Genomic DNA, 20437 nt, shown 5'->3' with positions numbered 1-20437 from the left:
TTAAAGAGGATAAAACAGTGTACACATATTTTTGTTGTTTTATGTCTCTTACATTTACATTTACAGCATTTACCTGACGGCCTTATCCAGAGCGACTTACAATCAGTAGTTACAGGGACAGTCCCCCCCTGGAGACACTTGCTCAGGGACACAATGGTAGTAAGTGGGGTTTGAACCTGGGTCTTCTTGTTCATGGGCGAGTGTGTCACCCACTAGGCTACTACCACCACAATGTCTCTTGACATTGAAGCTGACCTCTGTGGCGGGAAACAAGCCAGTTCGGCAGAGGGAATAAGGATTAGGCGCATCACGGCGCAGGAACCTAAAAGAAACCTGAGACAATCGGCACCAGGAATGATCAAATGACATTGTTAACCCCCGGATCAAAGCACTCGTCTTTTCCGGCGCACCCGGGCGGCGAACGTGCACAGAGCTTAGGTGGGACGTGGGAGTCCAGCCTGCAGCGAGTAAACCTGCCAGAGATTTGCCGCTGTGAGTGGCGGCTCAACCCGGTGCTGATCGAAACAGCAACGACCCTTTCGACCCTCAGTCGCCTGGCGAGGAAGCGCGGTTTCGTTCGGTTTCCAAGAAAAACATGAGCACAGCAGCGCCGTGTGTGCAAACAAAAGACAGCCGGCATTAACACTTCGGCGACATTTGTCAGAGAACAGTTATGATAAAAGTCCCCAGAATGGTTGGCACACTGGCACCATCTGTCTGTTTTTCATCTGGCCATATGGCTCCCTGTTCCCTGACGTGCCTAAAAGCCGAAGTTCTGAAGCTGAAGGAGTCAACGGCGGGCACAAGGACGTCAACAGCTGACAGTGGCCGACATTCCTAGGTCATTTGGCAACACACTATGTCAAACAGTGCCAGGAGGCCACACCTTTTAGCCTTTGTCACAATAAGCTACCATGTTGATTACATTCAAATTTACGTTTACAGCATTTACCTTATCCAGTGCCACTTACAATCAGTAGTTACAGGGACTGTCCCCCCTGGAGACACTCAGGGTTAAGTGTCTTGCTCAGGGACATGATGGTAGTAAGTGGGGTTTGAACCTGGGTCTTCTGGTTCATAGGCGAGTGTGTTAACTGCTAGGCTACTACCACCCCTGCCACTTAAAACTGATTATTAATTTTAAACAAGCAGTGGTGGCCTAGCGGTTAAGGAAGCGCCCCCCGTAATCAGAAGGTTGCCGGTTCGAATCCTGATCCGCCAAGGTGCCACTGAGCAAAGCACCGTCCCCACACACGGCTCCCCGGGCACCTGCCATGGCTGCCCACTGCTCACTCAGGGTGATGGGTTAAATGCAGAGGGCAAATTTCACTGTGTGCACTGTGTGCTGTGCTGCTGTGTATCACATGTGAATATCACTTTTTTTTTTAACTATATCCGTTTTCTTTCTATTTTTTAGCTGAGGGAATCTTTCTCCTTGGCACATGTTAAGAGGCCCACTAGAGCGCGACCCGCTCACTGTGTGGCACTCGTGTTCCGAGTGGTGACAGTCGCCATACAAGACTGATAGCAAATTTGAACGTCTGCTTTTCTAATTGGTGAGATAGTAATGTCTGCATGTTTGAGGAAAACAGTCAGGGTTGCGTGCTTAATTAATGACAGCGGAATGTCCCAAGGGGCGGATGGTGGTGAGACACCAAGACAGTAATTACGTCCGTGCTTCTGCCACCGCAATTAGTTTGACAGTCTGAAGCTGTCAAATGGGAAAATTCCATCGTTGCCATCATTTGGCCTTCATTTCAATACCTGGGCAAAGATCTCGGGGTGAGGTAAATCCAGAACCACCCACAAACAAGCCACTGGCCTCGATGTTCTACTGTTATTGGAGGCAGACATCTTTGCCTCAGGACAAAGATGTCTCGACTTTGCCATCGAGACATCTTTGCCTCAGGACTAGGTGAGAATTTTGAGTGGCAGAGTATTTCTTTGTTTATAAGGACATCATAACTAGCGAAATATGATTTTTGTAGCTGACTAGTCTCATTTTATAAATCCCGTTCATTTCTATTTTTTTCCTTTTGGGGTGGTTAGATTTGAAAATGAACGGTAATCAAGAACTACTGGTCACTCGCTCACCTTTGCAGACGGGACGGTGGTCGCTCCATGCTGCAAACACCTCGGCCACCCGCTGGCAAGTTATGGTCTTGGAGCCCTGGAGCACGTGGTCCTCATCACAGGTGAACTGAATCGTGGCCCCAATGCTGTTGGCACAGTGGAAAAAATAGGAAAACACTTCTGCAATAATGACTTTGTCTCGCCCTTTGGGATAAACAGTGCTCTCCTTTGTCGTGCATACGGAAGGTATCGCACTTCCAAAGCTCTTTGAATAAGCGAGTGCATCCTTCACCCAATTATATAAATGAATGCATTGCACGAAAGCAATAAACTCGTCATTAAAACAACGTTTTTAAAGAATGTGCTAAAATAAGACCCATTTTTCGCTATAATCTCTTGCTGGCACCTCACCCCGTTTGAAAGGGATTTTTTTTTTCTTTTTAATACAAATAGGTACAAATAGCTCAAAACAATTACATCAGCAACGCAGCTTGAATCAGTGGGGTTTAATTGGCCTCTGAGCTGTACCCATATGCAGGTTGTCATGTTCCCCGCGGAGACATTATTAGCGTGACATTGGAACCGGCCCTTTAAAGAGGAGCGGGTACATAAAACATACTTGATTTATGATCGGAGGGACGGGTGTCATTATCAAGTCCCGCTATATTAATGACAGGAGTCACTCAGCCAACTGCATTCATAATAAAATGCCAGCTGATACTCATATTCAACGTCCTTCAGCAATCTACCTGATGACACCGTGCTTAAGGTGTAATACAAAGTGAATAAGCTGTTATTATCATATAATTGCGTTTAGCAATTGTGAATCGACTTGTCTGTTGGATTTGCTCACCCCAGTGCATGACTGGCGTGATATTTCAGCGACAAAAGAAGTGTGACTTCTTTTTATGAATTTGTCATTTCAGATAAAAGGATCTGACAAATGAATTGAAATGGAAACGTAACAAAAAGACGTCAAAATGTCTGAGGTACGTGACACCTGACATCAACTAGAATCAATGCGTCTAAATGCTCACGTCTTAGGGTGACAGAATTCTTTTGTGAAGCCGTTATACCAAATTACATGCACCGTCAGAAGAACGTACAAGGAGGTTACAATCCAGATGTAAGATCAAATTTCAGACTGGCACAGCATTACATGCCAAGTCTGGTTCTTGTTCGCTAGTGTAAAAGACATTCTCATTCACATTAACACAAATTAACACAGATTAAACCAGAAGGAAACGTGATTTTTTTAATGGCATCGGAACATATCAGGAACTGGAGGAAGGAGCGTGCGGCAGAGCTCCTCACATTTTAATCTCTTTTCAGAAAAGCATCATTAAAGCGTTCTGGCCGACAGAAATAATCACACCAACACAAGGGGGAATTAGATTCTACCTGAGGACACTAGTGAACGGGATTCGTGCATACTGCTCTGCTTAGCGCGGGCTGGAAAATAGTGCCCTCCGCATATTTCCATATGCAGTTGAGTTGCGTTATCAAATTCGTAGATCCTGCACACTTTACTGGTTTTGCAACTGAAATGCACGCTGACCCGTGTCATTAGGTGGAAACTGTGAAGCATGTGCAGAGCGGCTGGTTATGTATACATACAGGAGTACTTTCCAGTAGCAGTTGCATAGTCTAGGACACTGGCCTGCTAAAACTGGGATTGTGGGTTCGAGTCCCATCCGGGGTGATAAATGGCAGAGTGGCCCATAACCCAGAGCCCGACGGATCGAAACCATCCTCTGCTAATTTCCTATTAGACGGGGCAGTGGTGGCCTAGCGGTTAAGGAAGCGGCCCCGTCATCTCTGCCCACCAAGGGTGACGGTTAAAAGCTGTAATGAAATTTAAAAAAATGTATTTAAATCTGGGTGCAATAGGAAGTTTGATTTAGGTAGATTTATACATGTTTATGTCCATTTTTAAAAGTCAGAATTTAGTTTCACACATCATGTACATGTACTGACCATCTTTTTTTTGGACGATTTGGGATTACGGGTTCAGTTGCCCAAATATCTGATCATTATTGAACAGATTGAGTCAGTTGGGATGTTTTAAACCTGAGCAGCAGATGTCCTCTACACTGTGTGGCCGAGTGTCAGTGTACAACACATCATTAGGAGCAGGTCATAAAACTGTAATAAAGATGTGCATTCCGCTCCGCTGGGACGGAGGCGTGAGGGTCACTCCTCATCCCGCATGGCGATTACCTAAACTCGGCGCCGATGCGCTCGCCGTTCTCCGGCTCCCCGGGGTCCGGGCAGGAGTTGGAGGCCTGTTTGATGCCCCCCTCGTTCACTACAAAGTCAAAGAGGAGCAGAGGGTTAAAGGCCACGGGAGGCGCTCGCCAGCTGGGGCTCGGACTTCAACCATGCCGGCCTCATGCCACGCCACTTCACAAAGCATCCGCACATCCAGAAAAACACACAAATAAAAAAAAATAAACCATCCCTGTAAGTCCATATCTATGATCAAGTGTGCATAATACTGCTGGAAATACGAAAAAAAAAAAAAAAAAATTATACAAATAAAAAAAAAAAATATATATATATATTCGAAAGAGAGGTAGAGAAACCAATAGAGAGAGAAATAAAGCAAAATAATCGGTTGAGTTGCTTCTAACCTTCACATTTCCATCTGAGGAGTTTTGAGGGGAAAAAAAACAAGGCATGGACCATGCGGCGGACGACGTGAAGATGAGTTTGATCACGTTCCATCTGAGAGTCCTGTGTCAGCTTTCATTTTCCCTTTGAATGCGCTGGCCTGGGCCGCAGACCCTATTAGCATGGCCTGGCGTGCTCCTCACACAAATACGACGCGCTACAACCTGATGCTCTGGGCTCTGCAGAACCAGATGTAGGGTGCCTACGGCTTCAGACCTCAAAAACATAGACGGAGAAAGCGTGCCCGGGCGATAAAGGGTCTCCAGGGTCCAAAAGCTCTTACCAGCAGTAACCTTTTCTCTGTTGAGCGGGGCACTCGGTATCCAACGGTTCAATGCTGCTATCATTATGGAGAAGGGTCTGTGTCATTAGTACGCGCCTGTGGAAGCCAAAAATGGGATTTCTTGGGACATTAAAAATAAATTTTTTCCGACGGCGAGCCCTCTGGATTGAGACACTGGAATCAGTTACGATGAGCGGCCTCCTAAATATCTTATTTAGCATAATGAGCATGGAACATTGGGAGCAGTGTTTGGAGGTTTTTATGTTCGAATGCACGCTACTGTCTGTGTCACATGATTTCTGTCATGATCGTTTGTGTTTGCGTTTCTGAAATTCGGAGGGTTTAAATGAGGCTTTTCTTCCCCATTTGTAGCAATGAAAACGTCTCCAGGCCAACCCCAGCTGTGAGCCCAGAAACCGATAAGTATCATTCCTGCGTTGCTTCTCTCTTCATGGTGAAGGTTCCTGGTGATAAGAGGAGATTTTTATTCTAGAACTCCACAGACGACGTTCTACAACTGTATGATCAATCGTGTGAAAATGGTGATCAGTCCTGTACATTCAGTAAACTAAAATGAATCAGCACTGGCACTGACAAGCACTGAGAAGTCTTCTGAATCAGCAGAAGAAAACCGCCACTGAGCACTTTAACATTTGAAAAAAGAAAGTCAAAAATATCTAAATATACAGGGTGGGCCATTTATATGGATCCACCTTAATAAAACGGGAATGGTTGGTGATATTAACGTCCTGTTTGTGGCACATTAGTATATGTGAGGGGGCAAACTTTTCAAGATGGGTGGTGACCATAGTGGCCATTTTGAAGTCAGCCATCTTGGATCCAACTTTTGTTTTTTTCAATAGGAAGAGGGTCATGTGACACATGAAATGTATTGGTAATTTCACAAGAAAAACAATGGTAACTTTATTCTTTCAGTTTCTGACCACTTATAAAATAAGTTTAAACACTGCCAATGTAAAATAATGTTTCAGGTAACTGAAGGCAGTTTGGGTGGCAGTTTCCTGGTTTTACTGGGTGGAACGTACCTTTTTTTTAAGAACAAAGCCTGTGTTGAAGTAGTCTAGTTAATGATGCAGCATTTCACAATAACTATTGTCGCATTGTTGCCTCTCTGATATCTTCAGATTCTGGAAAGAGCATTAACACTATGCATCTTACGGCGATTGGCTTTGTGTACGTTTTTGTAACTTTGTAACATTCAACGGGCTGGAAGGCGTCTGCTGTAATACGCCATACATCCGTAGACATAAATATTATGTAGATTCTTCAATGTGTTATGCTGTCCAGGAACATGTCAACCGCATTAACAGAAGAGGAGAATAAAAGTGAGCATTTAAAAATTGACTGTTTTTATCAGATTATACAAAGCAACATTACTTTTGTATAGTACAGTGTGTGCACATGCTTTTTTTTTTATTTAGCGACGAATTGCCCGTCCCTTGTTCTTTGTCTAGGCTGCTGTGTACCATGCACCGTGTGCCCGTGACTCTGTCTACTGTAGCAGCGTCTTGCAGCCTCACTCGCAGATGGTGTCCATTACCATCGGATGGCTCCGAGAGCACGACCTAACGCCCGCCGTTCTCACGGGCGCCGATCGGGCCCATCTCCAGGAAGTTGTTTACCGCCTAATGGAAGATGCCGGCGCGGAGGAGCGTGCCGGACGCTCGTCCCTGCATAATTCACGAGGCCGGGAGATGAGATGTAATCACCGGGCAGCTCAGCGTCTATCTGCAGCCCCAGACTACGAGGAGAGTCAAGCGCTACTTGTGCCACGAGACGGATGCTGGCTCCTCGAGACGCGGGACGTAATCCGGGAGATTTATATCTGCGCGAGGTTTGGCAGCCTGCACGGGTAGGAGGGCCTGGATTGCAATGTACAAGGCCGGCCGCGGCGGACCGGGCGGTTAATTAGCCAGACGCGAGGAAGGGAACGAGGATGCGAAGCTCTTCAAAGTGAGCCTTTTTAATGGCGCACCTCGGTTGACTACGTTTTCTGGAGGTTGAGCGGAGACGGGTGGCGTGCTAGTTTTAATAAATAAACCGGAGAAGACGACGTCAACACTGCCCGAAGAACTTGACGACTACCTTTCTGATCAAAGCCAGTGAGACCTGACCTTCATTTTATTCCTTGGCATTAGACGTTAAGAACATTTTATTTCCATTGGGGGGGGGGCTAATGACACACAGAGTGGGACCAGAGCCGCTTATTACGGGGCTGTGTGTCATTAATGAGACATTTTCCCACACATCACAAATGCTACATTGTGTCTAATTAGACATGTGTCTATATGGGTAAAATTTGCATGCTGAGGAATTAATGCATTTTTTGTCCGGGACTGAGAATGTGTTCGGAATCGCGACTAAATAATTAACATGCACCATAAATACTCTGTTGGAGGTACAAAAGCATTCACATTTTTTTGTGAACACATTTTGTATGATTCCCTGAAGTGACGAACGTGGGCAGTCGTGTACGGATTCCTTTTTCATTTTTGCATGAATAGGGACAGAATTAGCAGCAAAGAGGGACGGCAGCCGGCAACACCGACAGCACCTCTGAACAGGAAGCACGAATGCGTACATGGCCCAGTCCATGTGTGGGGGCTTTCGTGGCTGTACATTCATTAGCATGGTGTGTGTATGTATAAAAGTTTTTTTTGGCAGGTAGGATGCAGTTACACTAGCGAGACGGGGGGAGCATGAGTGGTGCAACAAGTGTGCTATCATCACTGCGATTTGGGGCCTGCGCAGTGGGGCTAAGAGTCAGACATGACTGCCTTTTTGCTTCGTAATTGTGCTGAAATAGCCCCAGAGGCTGAGACTGACACATGCAGACGACATTTCCACTTTTTTTTTTTTCTTTTTTGCTCATCTGCTGAATGTTTCTGACAATGGCAAAGCGAGATGCTCTTGAAGCAGTTGTGCCACCATCTGCTCAGCGTCTGAGGGCAAAATAATTATAGATCCTCGCAAAAAGCAAAAAAAAAAAAAAAAAAACCACATGTAAATCATAAGAAAAACAAGCATTCCATCTCAGTGGCTGCCACTTGTAACTTGTGCATCTACAGATGGAGCAGAGGGAACACTGAACACACACACAGTACAAACAGACACACACACACACACACAAGCCTAAACACGTTGTCTCACACAGACAGCGACTCCAAAATTCAGGCACACAAACTTACAAAAACACCTGCTTTTCTATGTTAAGGTCAAAAAACATCCACTAGAGGTCAGCTGAGAGTGCGAAGTTTCCCAGCTCCCTACAGCAACATATGTGGCGATGGTGACGAAGTTTGTGATTAAATATTCCATAGGAAAGTGGAGGCAGCAATGGTGGATTTCAACATGTAGACAGTTTAGACATTTTTACTTTTCCTCAAAATTACTGCCTATTCTGCCTCCACAGGGCTCAGCCGTATAGAGCCATCTAGTCCCGCTTTCTATGTACGTACACACTTCGATCAAAAAAACACAAACAGAAAAGCACCCAATTCATGGTACTGCTGTCCTTCCATATTAAACATCACAGGAACACACAGCATTTGTCTCTCTTCCGGCATCTCCATCTTTTTCTCCTTTTTTTCCGGTGACTGGGAATAACAACTGAAAAATAGAACTACGCCGCTGACTCCATGCAGGACAGAGCCGTGCAGAAAAGCCATCCTGCCATTCAAAAAGACCCCAGAGGAACAGTTTTTGTGGCCACTGAAAAGCCGGAAACCGTCCAACCAACACAAATGAACAAATTATATATATATATATATATATATATGTATATATATATAACACACACACACACACACACACACACACACACACAATGCACACTGACCCACGCACATTCGACAATAACAGCAACAAACCCATTGACGGTTTCGGCATTCAGTGGCGCTACGAAGCCAGTGAAGGAGGCTTATGAGCAAACAACATGATCTGGCCTTGTGCAACTTGTTTGGCGCTCGAAAGTACGCCGTCTTGATAAAACCTGTCACCGCGGCAGTGTATAAGAGAAACTAATATAGGCAGAGGGGAGGTTTATTTATTTATTTCCCCAGACATGCTGAATATCAGTTGCTAAGAGACAACAGTTTTGCGAGCTCAGTGCACGAGAACACAGTCAACATGGAACGATTCCCCGACCAACCGCTGCACTCTTACTATAAAAAAAAAAAAAAAGTGTAATGCCAAGAAAAATGAAAAACGCCACAGTTCAAGTTAGCAGGAAATGAGAAAACCGCCAGCTCCATTTGAGACAAAGGAGGGAAACGCAGACCCAATCCGAGCCTGGGCGGGGGGGGCAAAATAAATGCCTGAGAAATGGCTCTGTGGGGGTATTCGACGTAGCGAGCCGCACATAATATAGTGGGAAGTGTCACGTTCCCCGTTTCCGGCAGCCGTCAAAAAGGCCAGGAGAAATGGCTGGCCTGAAGTTTTGGGTCACTTCGGCTCGCTTCATCAGCTCCTCGCAATTTGTCGGCTATGTTTAGAAAGGTTGGCTCTTATTCCCAGGGGCGCGCGAAGCCCGGTGGGAGAGGGCGCGGGGCGTCGGCAGCGATGGCGGCGGGGCGGGGGACAGGGTGGACGCGTGGACAACCCCTCACCTGTTGCGCATCCAGGCTCGAGCACGTCAGGCGGTGACATGCTCATTAAATCACACACATGCATGAACGTAACCACAATCACAGACGTGTGAGACACTGGACAAGGTGAGCAATTGGCAAGGAGATGCCACCCAAAGGTTTTTGTCATTTCTGTCTCAGTTCCTTTGGAGAACCTGGTCAACAAAGGTCCAATAAGCAAGACAGTCTGGGTGAATTATCATCTCCAACCATAACTTTCACATCATGAAGCACCGACCCTTACAATTAGGAATTTGCATTTTTTTATTTTTTTATTAATACTTTATCACTTTATACACCCATTTGCACTCCTTCACCCTACCTGTTACACATGTTTTATGTTTTATGTTAAAGACATAATAGTGTAATATTTAGTTATGTTTGCAATATTTGCCTATTGTTTCATTGTATACTGTGGTCTGTAGAAGTCGCTAAATCATTTCACTGCATATCATACTGTGTATGACCGTGTATGTGACAAATAAAAATTTAATTTGAATTGGGACAGTCTTATGCACCCTTTGGAGGAATCAATTAAGAGAAATTCCAAGAATAGGATTTAACTTTTAAAGGGTGCCTTCTGAAAATAAGGTGTAGTGGTGGCCCGGGCGTTTAAAGAAGCGGATCTGTAGTCGGAAGGTTGTGGGTTTGAATCCCGATCCGCCAAGGGGCCACTGAGCTGAGCATCGTCCCCACACACTGCTCCCCGGGTGCCTGTCATGGCTGCCCACTGCTCACCAATGGTGATGGTTAAAAGCAGAGGACACATTTTGTTGTGTCACAGTGTGCTGTGCCGCAGTGTTTCACAATGACAATCGCTTCACTTTCACTTTTTACTTTAAATATAGGAGGTCTTTTTCTATTTCTAATTTTCTATTTTGAACAAGATTGACTTCCCTTGAATTTGGCATGCTCAGATTTCTTCTGCCTCAAAAATCCTATAAAAACCACACACACACACACACACACACACATAAACACACATAGGGACAAACAGAATATGAACACTTTCACACACAAACATCCAGATGCTCCCTGTACAACCACCATCACGCTCTCCCAGACACCCCCAGACACGCTGTGTTCGACACCACACCCGGAGTCCCGGGCCCCGGCTCCCAGCACGACTCCTGCTTTATTGATGACCTCTTTTTTTGAGTGAGTGACTGCGTGAGATGGGAGGTGTCAATCTCCCCATGTGGGAAACGTGTCCTGAATCCGGCAAGGCTATCCAACGATCTAAGCCTGCATCAGACAGGGAAAGCGAGGGCTGACCTAGTCACGATATATAAATGTTTCTAACGCTTTTTCCCACAAATATTTCCTGAATCAGGCTGCAGAAATCTTCGAACTCGGGCAGTGTTTAAGGAAGCGGCTCCATAATCAGAAGGTTGCCGGTTTGAATCCCGATCAGCCAAGGTGCCACTGAGTTGCCACTGAGCAAAGCACCGTCCCCACACACTGCTCCCCGGGCGCCTGTCATGTCTGCCCACTGCTCACTCAGGGTGATGGGTTAAATGCAGAGGACAAATTTCACTGTGTGCACCGTGTGTCTGACACGTGACAATCACGTGTTTTTTTTTTTTTCTCTTGGCCGCTGGGCCATCTCACCATGCACTCAGCTATGCGAATTGCAGTCAGTACAGCAAAGAGGGAAAAGAAATCAAGAGCATTACAACGAAAGCACTCAAACATGCAGACACGTGCACACAGACAAGACTGTGCCTGTCAGCCGTCGGATCATCATCTCATGCAGAAAGGTGTGGTTTCCTCCGCAGAATTCAAATAAAAGGCTCACTTACTTCTGAACGGTGTGAAATTGGATGTACCATATGTCTCTGAGTGCTTTTCCAAAGTGTCTTTTTTGATGCAAAGAACAGTCCAAACATACGCTCTAAAGTGAGGGCTGCGTCTCGGTTTTGAAGGATGGACAATAAATCCATAAATAAATAAATTCAACCATACAATTCTTATCTGGTTCCACCTGTAATGTTATATAATATGCTATATATAATTCTATATAATTGCAACTGTATTTCTAGTTTTGATACAATTGTTTAAGTGAACAGTCCTTAACAAATGAAGATCAGAAAATAGTAAAATATTGGAGAATACAAAGACTTTAACAAGTTGTCACCAGATTACATTTCAAAAAGGTCACAAGTAAACACACACACACACACACACACACACACACACACACACATAGACAGACGAGCAACCCGGACCAAGGGTGTGTTAACCCACAATTAGACCGTGTGTGTGAGTGCTGTTGTTCATCTTTTCTCCATCTGTATAACGCATCCATTTACGCATACATACATATCACAAATATATAATACATGTCCACTGGAACATCTATAGAGTTTGGATAAGTAATATATTAATCTGTAGTTTTAAAGCATTTTTCGGCTGTTGTAATGTTTCCGCTGTGTGGAGGACTAGATGTTAACCGTATAATCGTTACACAAAGATTCTAAGCAACCTATATATATAAAAAAAAATCAAACTAAGAGGAAATTGCAAACCATACATACACAAACACACATACACATACAATTACTGAGATCTGAAGGCTGGGTTAGCCACTAGGGACTGAGACATCATGCATGTTGTATGCAGCCCTTTGATTTGCAAACGGAAGGGAAGGAACAGCATGCAGCACCAACAGGCCACAGATGACAAATCCGAGCAACGGCAACCAAAACCGAGCAGGAAACAGAGCATTAAATGAACCATGGAGATGCACAGACGACACAGAACAGCACAAACGGGGTAAAATAAGTAATAATGGGCGGAAAAAAAACAACAACAACACAAATTTACCATGAAAAAAGAATAACAAAGGGGTAGACTCACAGATAGAAAACTTGTTGCTGTTGTCTTTGCCTGGGAATAACTTTACTCCTCTAGATTTAAAATCTACGGACCTTTTCACTAGTTCAGGGGAAACAAAGAAACAAACAAAAGAACACAAAGTCAGGTGAAACAGATCCCAAATTGTCAGCACTGAGGAAAAAAAAAATCTTAGCAATAACAGTTTGTATTCTGGCTGGAAAAAAAAATAATGCAAAAAATGTGCAGAGGTAGGGGTGAGCTAAAATGCAAGGAGGGAAAAGAAAGAACAAATATTAATACAGAAGTAAGCAGACAGGACTTGTGTTTGTCTGACAGCCCTGAAATGACTGGGGCACATGAATCATTAAAATTGTGACAGACGGGAAGTGACCGTCTGTTTGCCCCTCAGCAACAGATCTCATTATTACACCAACCATCTCAACTAAACATAAGTCCTGTTAAGACATAATAATAATAATAATAATAATAATAATAACAACACAAGAAATTGAAAACATCACAGAACATGTTTTCATTTGTAAATTGCCATGCATTTTCCAGTGTGGATCATTCCATTCATCAAATCAATACTAACATATGAGACAAACCTATCCGTATATCAAATGAAATGAAAATATATTGAAGGATACAAAAAAAAAAAAAAAAAAAAGAGTTCATCTCATGAACCTGAATGATGCGGTGATGAAGCAAGTAGAAAAAGCAAGAATGAGCCGTATGTTATATATTTAACTGGCAAGAAAGGGCCAAAAAAAAAAAATAAATATTGACCAAATCAGGGACATTGGCTGAGACAAATACACACAAACAAGAAAGTGCTGCTCGCTTGTTAACTGTAGGTTGGCTGCTGCAAGCACCTTCTTGATTGCATGCTTCAGGGTCAGATGTAGAAAAACGTACTTGATGCAGTGTTTGCAAAATCGTGGCACATTTAAAGACCTTGGTGTGCCAATTCACCCTGGCTGTTAGGAAATGAGTGACCGGCACGTTATGGCAACGACAGTCACGTTGCTAAGGCGGCATCGGCGGGCTCTCACACTCTTCTCGACTTATCATTCGTTTATTCACAAACTTGACTCAACAAATTAGAGCGACAGCATCTAGGTCCAGAATCCCATGAATGGGGTTTAATGGGGTGATTTCAGTGGATCAAACAATGAGAGTGAGGTCAGCATGAGTAACTTTAATTATGCCGCGTTTTAATTAGCAGGCGATTGGAATGGCGTTCTGTGAAAAGCCAACTTCACCCGATAACTCCTGTACTTCTTGCTCGACGTGGACGTGGACTTGAATGAAATATGATGTTTGCCCACCCTTGCAGAATGCATCGTGCTATATATGGCAGCACAGATTTGAAGAATAGACAGATTCTCAATGGTGGATTATTAAGCAAGTGGTCAAACATTTTGGACACAGTCACAAGTCTTTGTTAACTGTTCTCCACCCTGTTTTAACGGGGCTAGGCTTGACACAAATCTGACTTAGCATGTTCAAGTCTATCGGGGAAGTTGCAACTCTTCTAGGGTAAGCACTTTCTTGTCTGCTTGCTTTAATTGTTCGTTAAGTTGGTTAGCAAATGTCCCCAATATGCCAAGTCTAATTTGTACAATGCTTAGCACAACTAAAACAAAGGCCTTTATGTTGTAACAGAGAAAGAAGGTAAAACAAGTAAAAGTAAAGCACTGTAGTCACTCCAGTTTTGCACTACACACCAGAAAGGTAACGATAAAATAATGGAATTAATATATATATATATAGCAGATTTGTTCATTCAGTAGATTTCTAATTCGTTTTAAAAATGAGGGTGCACATCGGGACCTATCAGGCCTTCGGCAACAGACCCCATTTGGGCTTTGATGCCTCAGAATTTCGAAAGACTAAACACTACTGATGCATTTTTAAACACCTGGTGATATTAAGTGCGTGGTGCTAATATGTAAACCACGTTCTCATTCAGTATGAAAGAACTGACAAATGGCACCACCATCCCAATTCCCATTAGCCAAACCTGAACATTTCATTACGCTACTTCCATTTTATGCCCGGCAGGGCCAGCCAGCTTTCATAAATAAATAAAAGCAAAATGAGAAATTGATTTTGGAGCCACTCCAGATGAAGCCAAATTAGTCCATTTGAAATGAATCTAAATTAGCCAATGGTGCCAGTCGCAAGATGATCGGGTGCAGAGCTGATAATTCCCATTTCCTGCCCACTGGTGAGATATCTCGTTTTTTTTTTTATCTTTCGGTGTCAGTGGTGCGGGGAATGGGTGGTTGATGTGGTTGGGTGGGGGTGGGGGTGGGGGGGGGGGGTGGGGGGTTCAGATTCTGAGCTAGAAATCTGTCATTTGCTGATGGAGTGATTATGGCTGGAACAGACTAGCGATCAGTGACCACCTGCCAGCATGGAGATTTGTTCAGTAGTGCAAAAGGGCGTCTTGTATCATGTATCTGGTAGGGCCGTGGTGGCCTAGCGGGTAAGGAAACACACCCATAAACAGAAGGTTCCCGGTTAACGAATCCCAAGCTGCCAAGGTGCCACTGAGGTGCCACACTGCTCCCCGGGCACCTGTCATGGCTGCCCACTGCTCCCTCAGGGGATGGGTTACATGCAGAGGACACATTTCACTGTGTGCACTGGGTGCTATGTTGTGTCACATGTGACAACTAATCACTTTCACTTGATTCAGATGTAAAGTATGTAAAGAGATGAAAAGAGGCATTGTAACATAATTTACAATGGAGATAATTGGAGAAACTAAATACAGAAAGCTTAGAATATTGGAAACATGCTTTATAATTTGGGCAAATTTGCAAAAACCCATCAATTATGTTAACTATTTAGATAGTATTTAATTATGATTCTTCTACATAGTTTCTTCTAAACTGCAACTGCAATAAATAAATAGTTTGCCATATGTCTATTACTGAATACATTTTGAATATTTTAAGCTATAAAAATACTATTTTGTTTTTTTTTGTGTCATTTGTTTGCACCTTGAGATTAGATTTTGCTCTTATAGACCAGAATGCCTGTTTTGACTCCTTACTTTTGATTATGTATGTAATTCATGTTATGTGGGGCATACAGTGGATTTGTGAGTGTTCAGTGTTTACTCAGTTTACCTGCTTACTTGTGTCAGTGCGCCAATTTATAGCAACTGTCAGCTGATTCTGTTTCCCAACTTTTCTGAACAACTTCCTACAAGGAACTTCAATATGGGTTCCTGATCAGAAGGCTATCAATTTGTCCCAGAGTAAGTGGAACATATGCAAGTGTAATTACATTACTTTACCTAAGTGAGAAAAAGGGACAGCAAAACAAGAGACCTTAATTACGTTTGTAGTGAGAAATTATTTGAGCACAAATTGGCCAGCTGTCTTAAATCTGTGCTTTAGACTGAAGCAGCATAAGTCAAGTCAAGACAATCTTTGTTAATGCACCCTGTAGGAAGTTTCTGTTGCTGCGTAACAGCTGCCAGACACATCAACACAGGAACAGTGAGACGGAAGACGGAAAAAGCAAAATTAGTCGAGCAAGTAAGAAAAATACTCCTACATGAGATTAAAATTCATAGGATGATCTGTCAAACACATCAGTCTAATTTTTGAGCGTTTCCCATAATGTACCTCTGTGGTGAATTCTCACATTACATTCATTCATTTTTAAACACTGTTACGTTGCAGTGCACTGGTGGCCTAGTGAGTAAGGAAGCGGACGGGAAGTTTGCCGGTTAAAATCCCACTGAGGTGCCACTGAGCAAAGCACCGTTCCCACACACTTCTCCCCGGGCGCCTGTCATGGCTGCCCACTGCTCACCAAGGGTGATGGGTTAAATGCAGAGGACACATTTCGGTGTGTGCACCGTGTGCTGTGCTGCAGTGTTTCACAATGACAATCACTTCACTTTCATCTATGACAATCGGGTGAATTTATCCAAGATTGTATGCAACTTAGCAGCCTCAAGGTTAAGACACTTTATGTACCAGACAACCATGAAGACACCAGTATAAATCCCACTTCCTACCACTGTGCTATTGAACAAGCCAACAAATCCTGAGTTGATCCAGGCTCCACTATTATTAGTCTGCTAAATGCTGTAAATGTAAATGGTACACAGGTTTAAGTTCTAAACTTCATAGTCATGCTTTAGTAGTTTCAGCTGCATATTCAGCTGCAGCTAAGTAGAGTGAGGCAAAAGCATTTGCCTTAAAATAGGTTTTCATTTATTACATTGCACCTGTATGGGGAGGAAACAGAATCTGGCTGAACAATATTTACTGTAATGAGAACCGGTGTGTCTATTAATTCAGAATAAAGAGTTTGTGCCTGAAGTCAGGAGCCTGCTGTGCTCTCCTTTGTTTAGTCCAGTTATATTTTTATCCACTCGTGAGTAAAAAAAAGGAATGACAGATTTTGCATAATGTAGCAGCCTAAAAAGTAAAAATTTTGAAACGTAATGGAGTTCAAGTACATAATAAAAAAGGTAGAAGACCCAGGATGGGGAAGTACTTTTTGACCGATTGCAAAAGATTCACTTTTTTTTGTCAGCTGTTGAACCCTGCCTGATAATTTAATATCAATACGAAAATCGGTGAAAAATGTGCCTGCTGTCTTCAGGAAACAAACTAGAAAATTGCCATGTTTTTTTTTCTCTATACAGATACTGGCATGCCTTATTTTAAATTTTGCCAAAAAAAATCAAATATAAAACAAATAGATTTTTTTATTTTTTCTCTGCCAAACATCAGCAGGAGGAGGTCACTTCACAACTTGCAAAATGTAACTTTTTATGGCAAAAATGAGCCAAAACACCAGGCAGGCCACTCCCATCTCAAGTTTTGAACTCCAATTGTCTCGTCTTTGTCAGGCCCTTCTTTTTACACCAATGTAATCATCCCAACGCCATATTGTGTTCTTATCTCCTCCGTCCAAGTCCCCTAGTATCTTATCATCCCCATCCATCACATCCAAAATAGATTACTGTAATTGTCTTCTGTCCGGACTGTCATATTTACTGCTTCATGGCCAGACTGGTGTTTGCTGGTCGGTTTGTTTTGTGGTGGGTGAAAAAAAAAAAACGTGAACGAACTTTAGCTTCAATTTCAACTGACCTGCTTTACGTCACTTCCCCGTGGTCTGCATGCTACATTCCCATGGTCTACCGTGGCGGAAGTAGCTTTCAACCTTTAGAGTGCGTGGGTTCAGAATTGATTTCCCCAAGCTTCACTTATAAATAAAGGTTTATAAATGAGGGGGTCTGCCGAGAGTGTTCTAGGCTTCCCTGAAAGGCCTTCCAGCACATGGTTAATGACCTGACATGGTCCTCACGGTGGAGGAAGCCCTGAATGATCTGCTTGAGAAATATCTCAAGGTCGGACAAAGCCAGGATATCGAGGAGTAATGGCAGCATTAGGGCCCATTTTGAGGGCAGGCACATCTTTCTCCAAGGAGTATTTAAGATTACTTAAGATTCTAATGGCCTCCTGAGGACCTGCAACACCGGGAGGATACCACTTTATAAATTAGAGCTGTATGAGGGACGCAAGATGTTACACGGTAAGATAAGCCTCACAACACCTCATCCGTGCAAGTGGTCTTTTATTATGCCTTTTATAATAAACACGGTTCTGGTTCTCACATTGGATTGGTTGATCCATGTTTTGTGCCCATGACCATAGTCAGATTTTTTTTTTTTTTTACTGTATTCTATATAATGCAAGATGCTTTTATTTATCCATTTATTATGGGGTTATATACAATGGCCACCTATTAAAAAAATTGATGTAGAATAATTAAAATATCATTAAACGTATGACATTATACATTTAAAATTTACATTTTATTACTCCTGATTATAATTGTTATGAAATGTGATTAATTTCTCATAAAAGATCAGTTTCAATAAGCCTTGATATGGTGTCATGGCAAATTCATGTTTTTTCATGAAAGGCATAACAAGCCCAGTTGCATACTAATGAGCAGGACCACACAAATGAATAAATGTTAATAATGGAATTAATTTTAATATGAATGGCTATTGGTACACAGTTCTCTCGCTTGATCTTATCAAAATAGTAACATTTCCACGGAAGTGTTTTGTTCATCCCTCAGAACACCAGAACCCTGGACAGCTCACCTTCATTTCTCAAATCACCAACAACAAATGGGCATCTGACTAGTGAGGGTTTAAAGAAGACATGGTAGATTCAGACTAATTTGGACATTTATCCATTTATTTATTAAGAAGCAAATACTGTAAATCCTCTCAGTTCTGGGTATTCTCCTAAGTCTCTCTGTTGAGAAAGCTTTTCAGTAATAATTAAAACGTCCTTTGCCCGATTTGTCTAATTGGCGACTGGACTGGATGGAGAGCAGAGAGTTGATTGGATATTAAATGGCTGGTTTTATGGCATAATTACTTTCTGTAATCAAATATCAAACTGTAGTGGCTGAGTCTCAGGTATCACTAATTACTTTTCAGCCTGGGCCATTTGCACTAAAATGCCTTAGAGCAACATTTATTGAACGAGATCTAGGCACAGAAAACTGCGACCTGTTGCGAGACATTATGATGTTTATAAAGCGGTACGTGATATGAACGAGGAATGTCTGCTTATGCCTCTTTTGTAAAAAATAAAATAATGCGGTGTAACGCTGACGGGCAAAGGAAAAGATGCATTAACTGTGAAGGACCTTAAAGGCAAAATGCAGGATGAAGGAGGTTGGTGCCTTTTCATGCCAATTGGGATGTGACCTCTGAGCATGCAAGTGTTCAGAATGAAATTCAGAATGAAAGCATCTGGCATGCAGTTGGTTCCTTTGAACTTCTAATGCAAAATACTTTTCTCACCAGACCTGACTATGTAGAAACTTTAATGTTGTGCCAGAGCAATATCAATGTATAAAAATTCAGATGTAAATGTTTACATGAATGTAGGTTTATGTTTTTGTCGCTGGACTCCTTGTTGCCAGATTGGACGTTTCTGGGAACAATCTGTCAGTTTGAGCTAATTTTTCTTTTACTTACGCAACACATTTTATACTTTTGAGACAGTTTTATTAATTTTGTGTGGTGTGGACAATTTTTATTGAAGAAAGTAAATGTAATATCTGGCAACATATTGCAATGGATTGTCTTTATCAATGCTGTGGAATGCTCCTGTTCCGTTTGGCCTTTTGGGTTCATTTTCTTCTGGAGACAGTCTATGACAGATGTGTTTGTTTGCCTTGCACAATATAATCCAGGCGCGATGAGTCCTGTGTTTGTGCCTCAATCCTTTAGTTCCACCTCTTCTCTGGCATCACAGAAACTTCTAAATGACATGTACTGCCAGGATTTATTAAGAAGTCAACATAATAACGGAAATTGCCATAAGACCCCCTCGGATTGATTGGCCCACACATCAAGGGTGTGAATCCACCTTTCGTCTTCCTATCAGCCAATTCGTCTTTTCTTCTGCCAGTGGGGTAGATTAATTATCCACTTAGGAGTAGGGCTGAGAGGCCTGTGATTGACAAGTAAATCAACCTATCAATGCGTGTGAAAGTGATTCAGTTGTTCCAGCTTTATGCCAAATGACAGCGTGAAAGAAAGACCCAGTGAGACTCTACAAACTCGTTCTTAACATATGAAAGGAGGACATTAAAGGAATTGCTCAAATCGGCATGCACCGAGATGAGAAGGGAGCAGGGCCCCCGCTGAGGATAAATTCACGACCTTGTTGATAAAATAACTCTGTAAATTTGGCTTTTTCTTTCCTCAGCACTCCTTAATAAATCCTTCCAAAAATGAGATCCCATTAACGCAGACTCTCCCCATCTGCCGAGAGAGCTCTGCTGCTGTAAATAAAGTGCACGGGCGAGGTTCTCTTCCCCGAGCAAAACACGGGGAGATGTAGATTAA

At 42.9% G+C, this 20437-nt stretch overlaps 1 pseudogene; it reads right to left on the bottom strand.

The window, feature by feature from the left end:
• LOC114770598 (CUB and sushi domain-containing protein 3-like) overlaps positions 1–20437 on the bottom strand; it is a 272842-nt pseudogene that overhangs the window by 96659 nt on the left and 155746 nt on the right.

This window comes from Denticeps clupeoides, chromosome 20, assembly GCF_900700375.1.
Source record: "Denticeps clupeoides chromosome 20, fDenClu1.1, whole genome shotgun sequence".
Taxonomy (NCBI): domain Eukaryota; kingdom Metazoa; phylum Chordata; class Actinopteri; order Clupeiformes; family Denticipitidae; genus Denticeps; species Denticeps clupeoides.
Note: the sequence above shows the minus strand (reverse complement) of the source record. Positions and strands in the feature narration are given on the sequence as shown.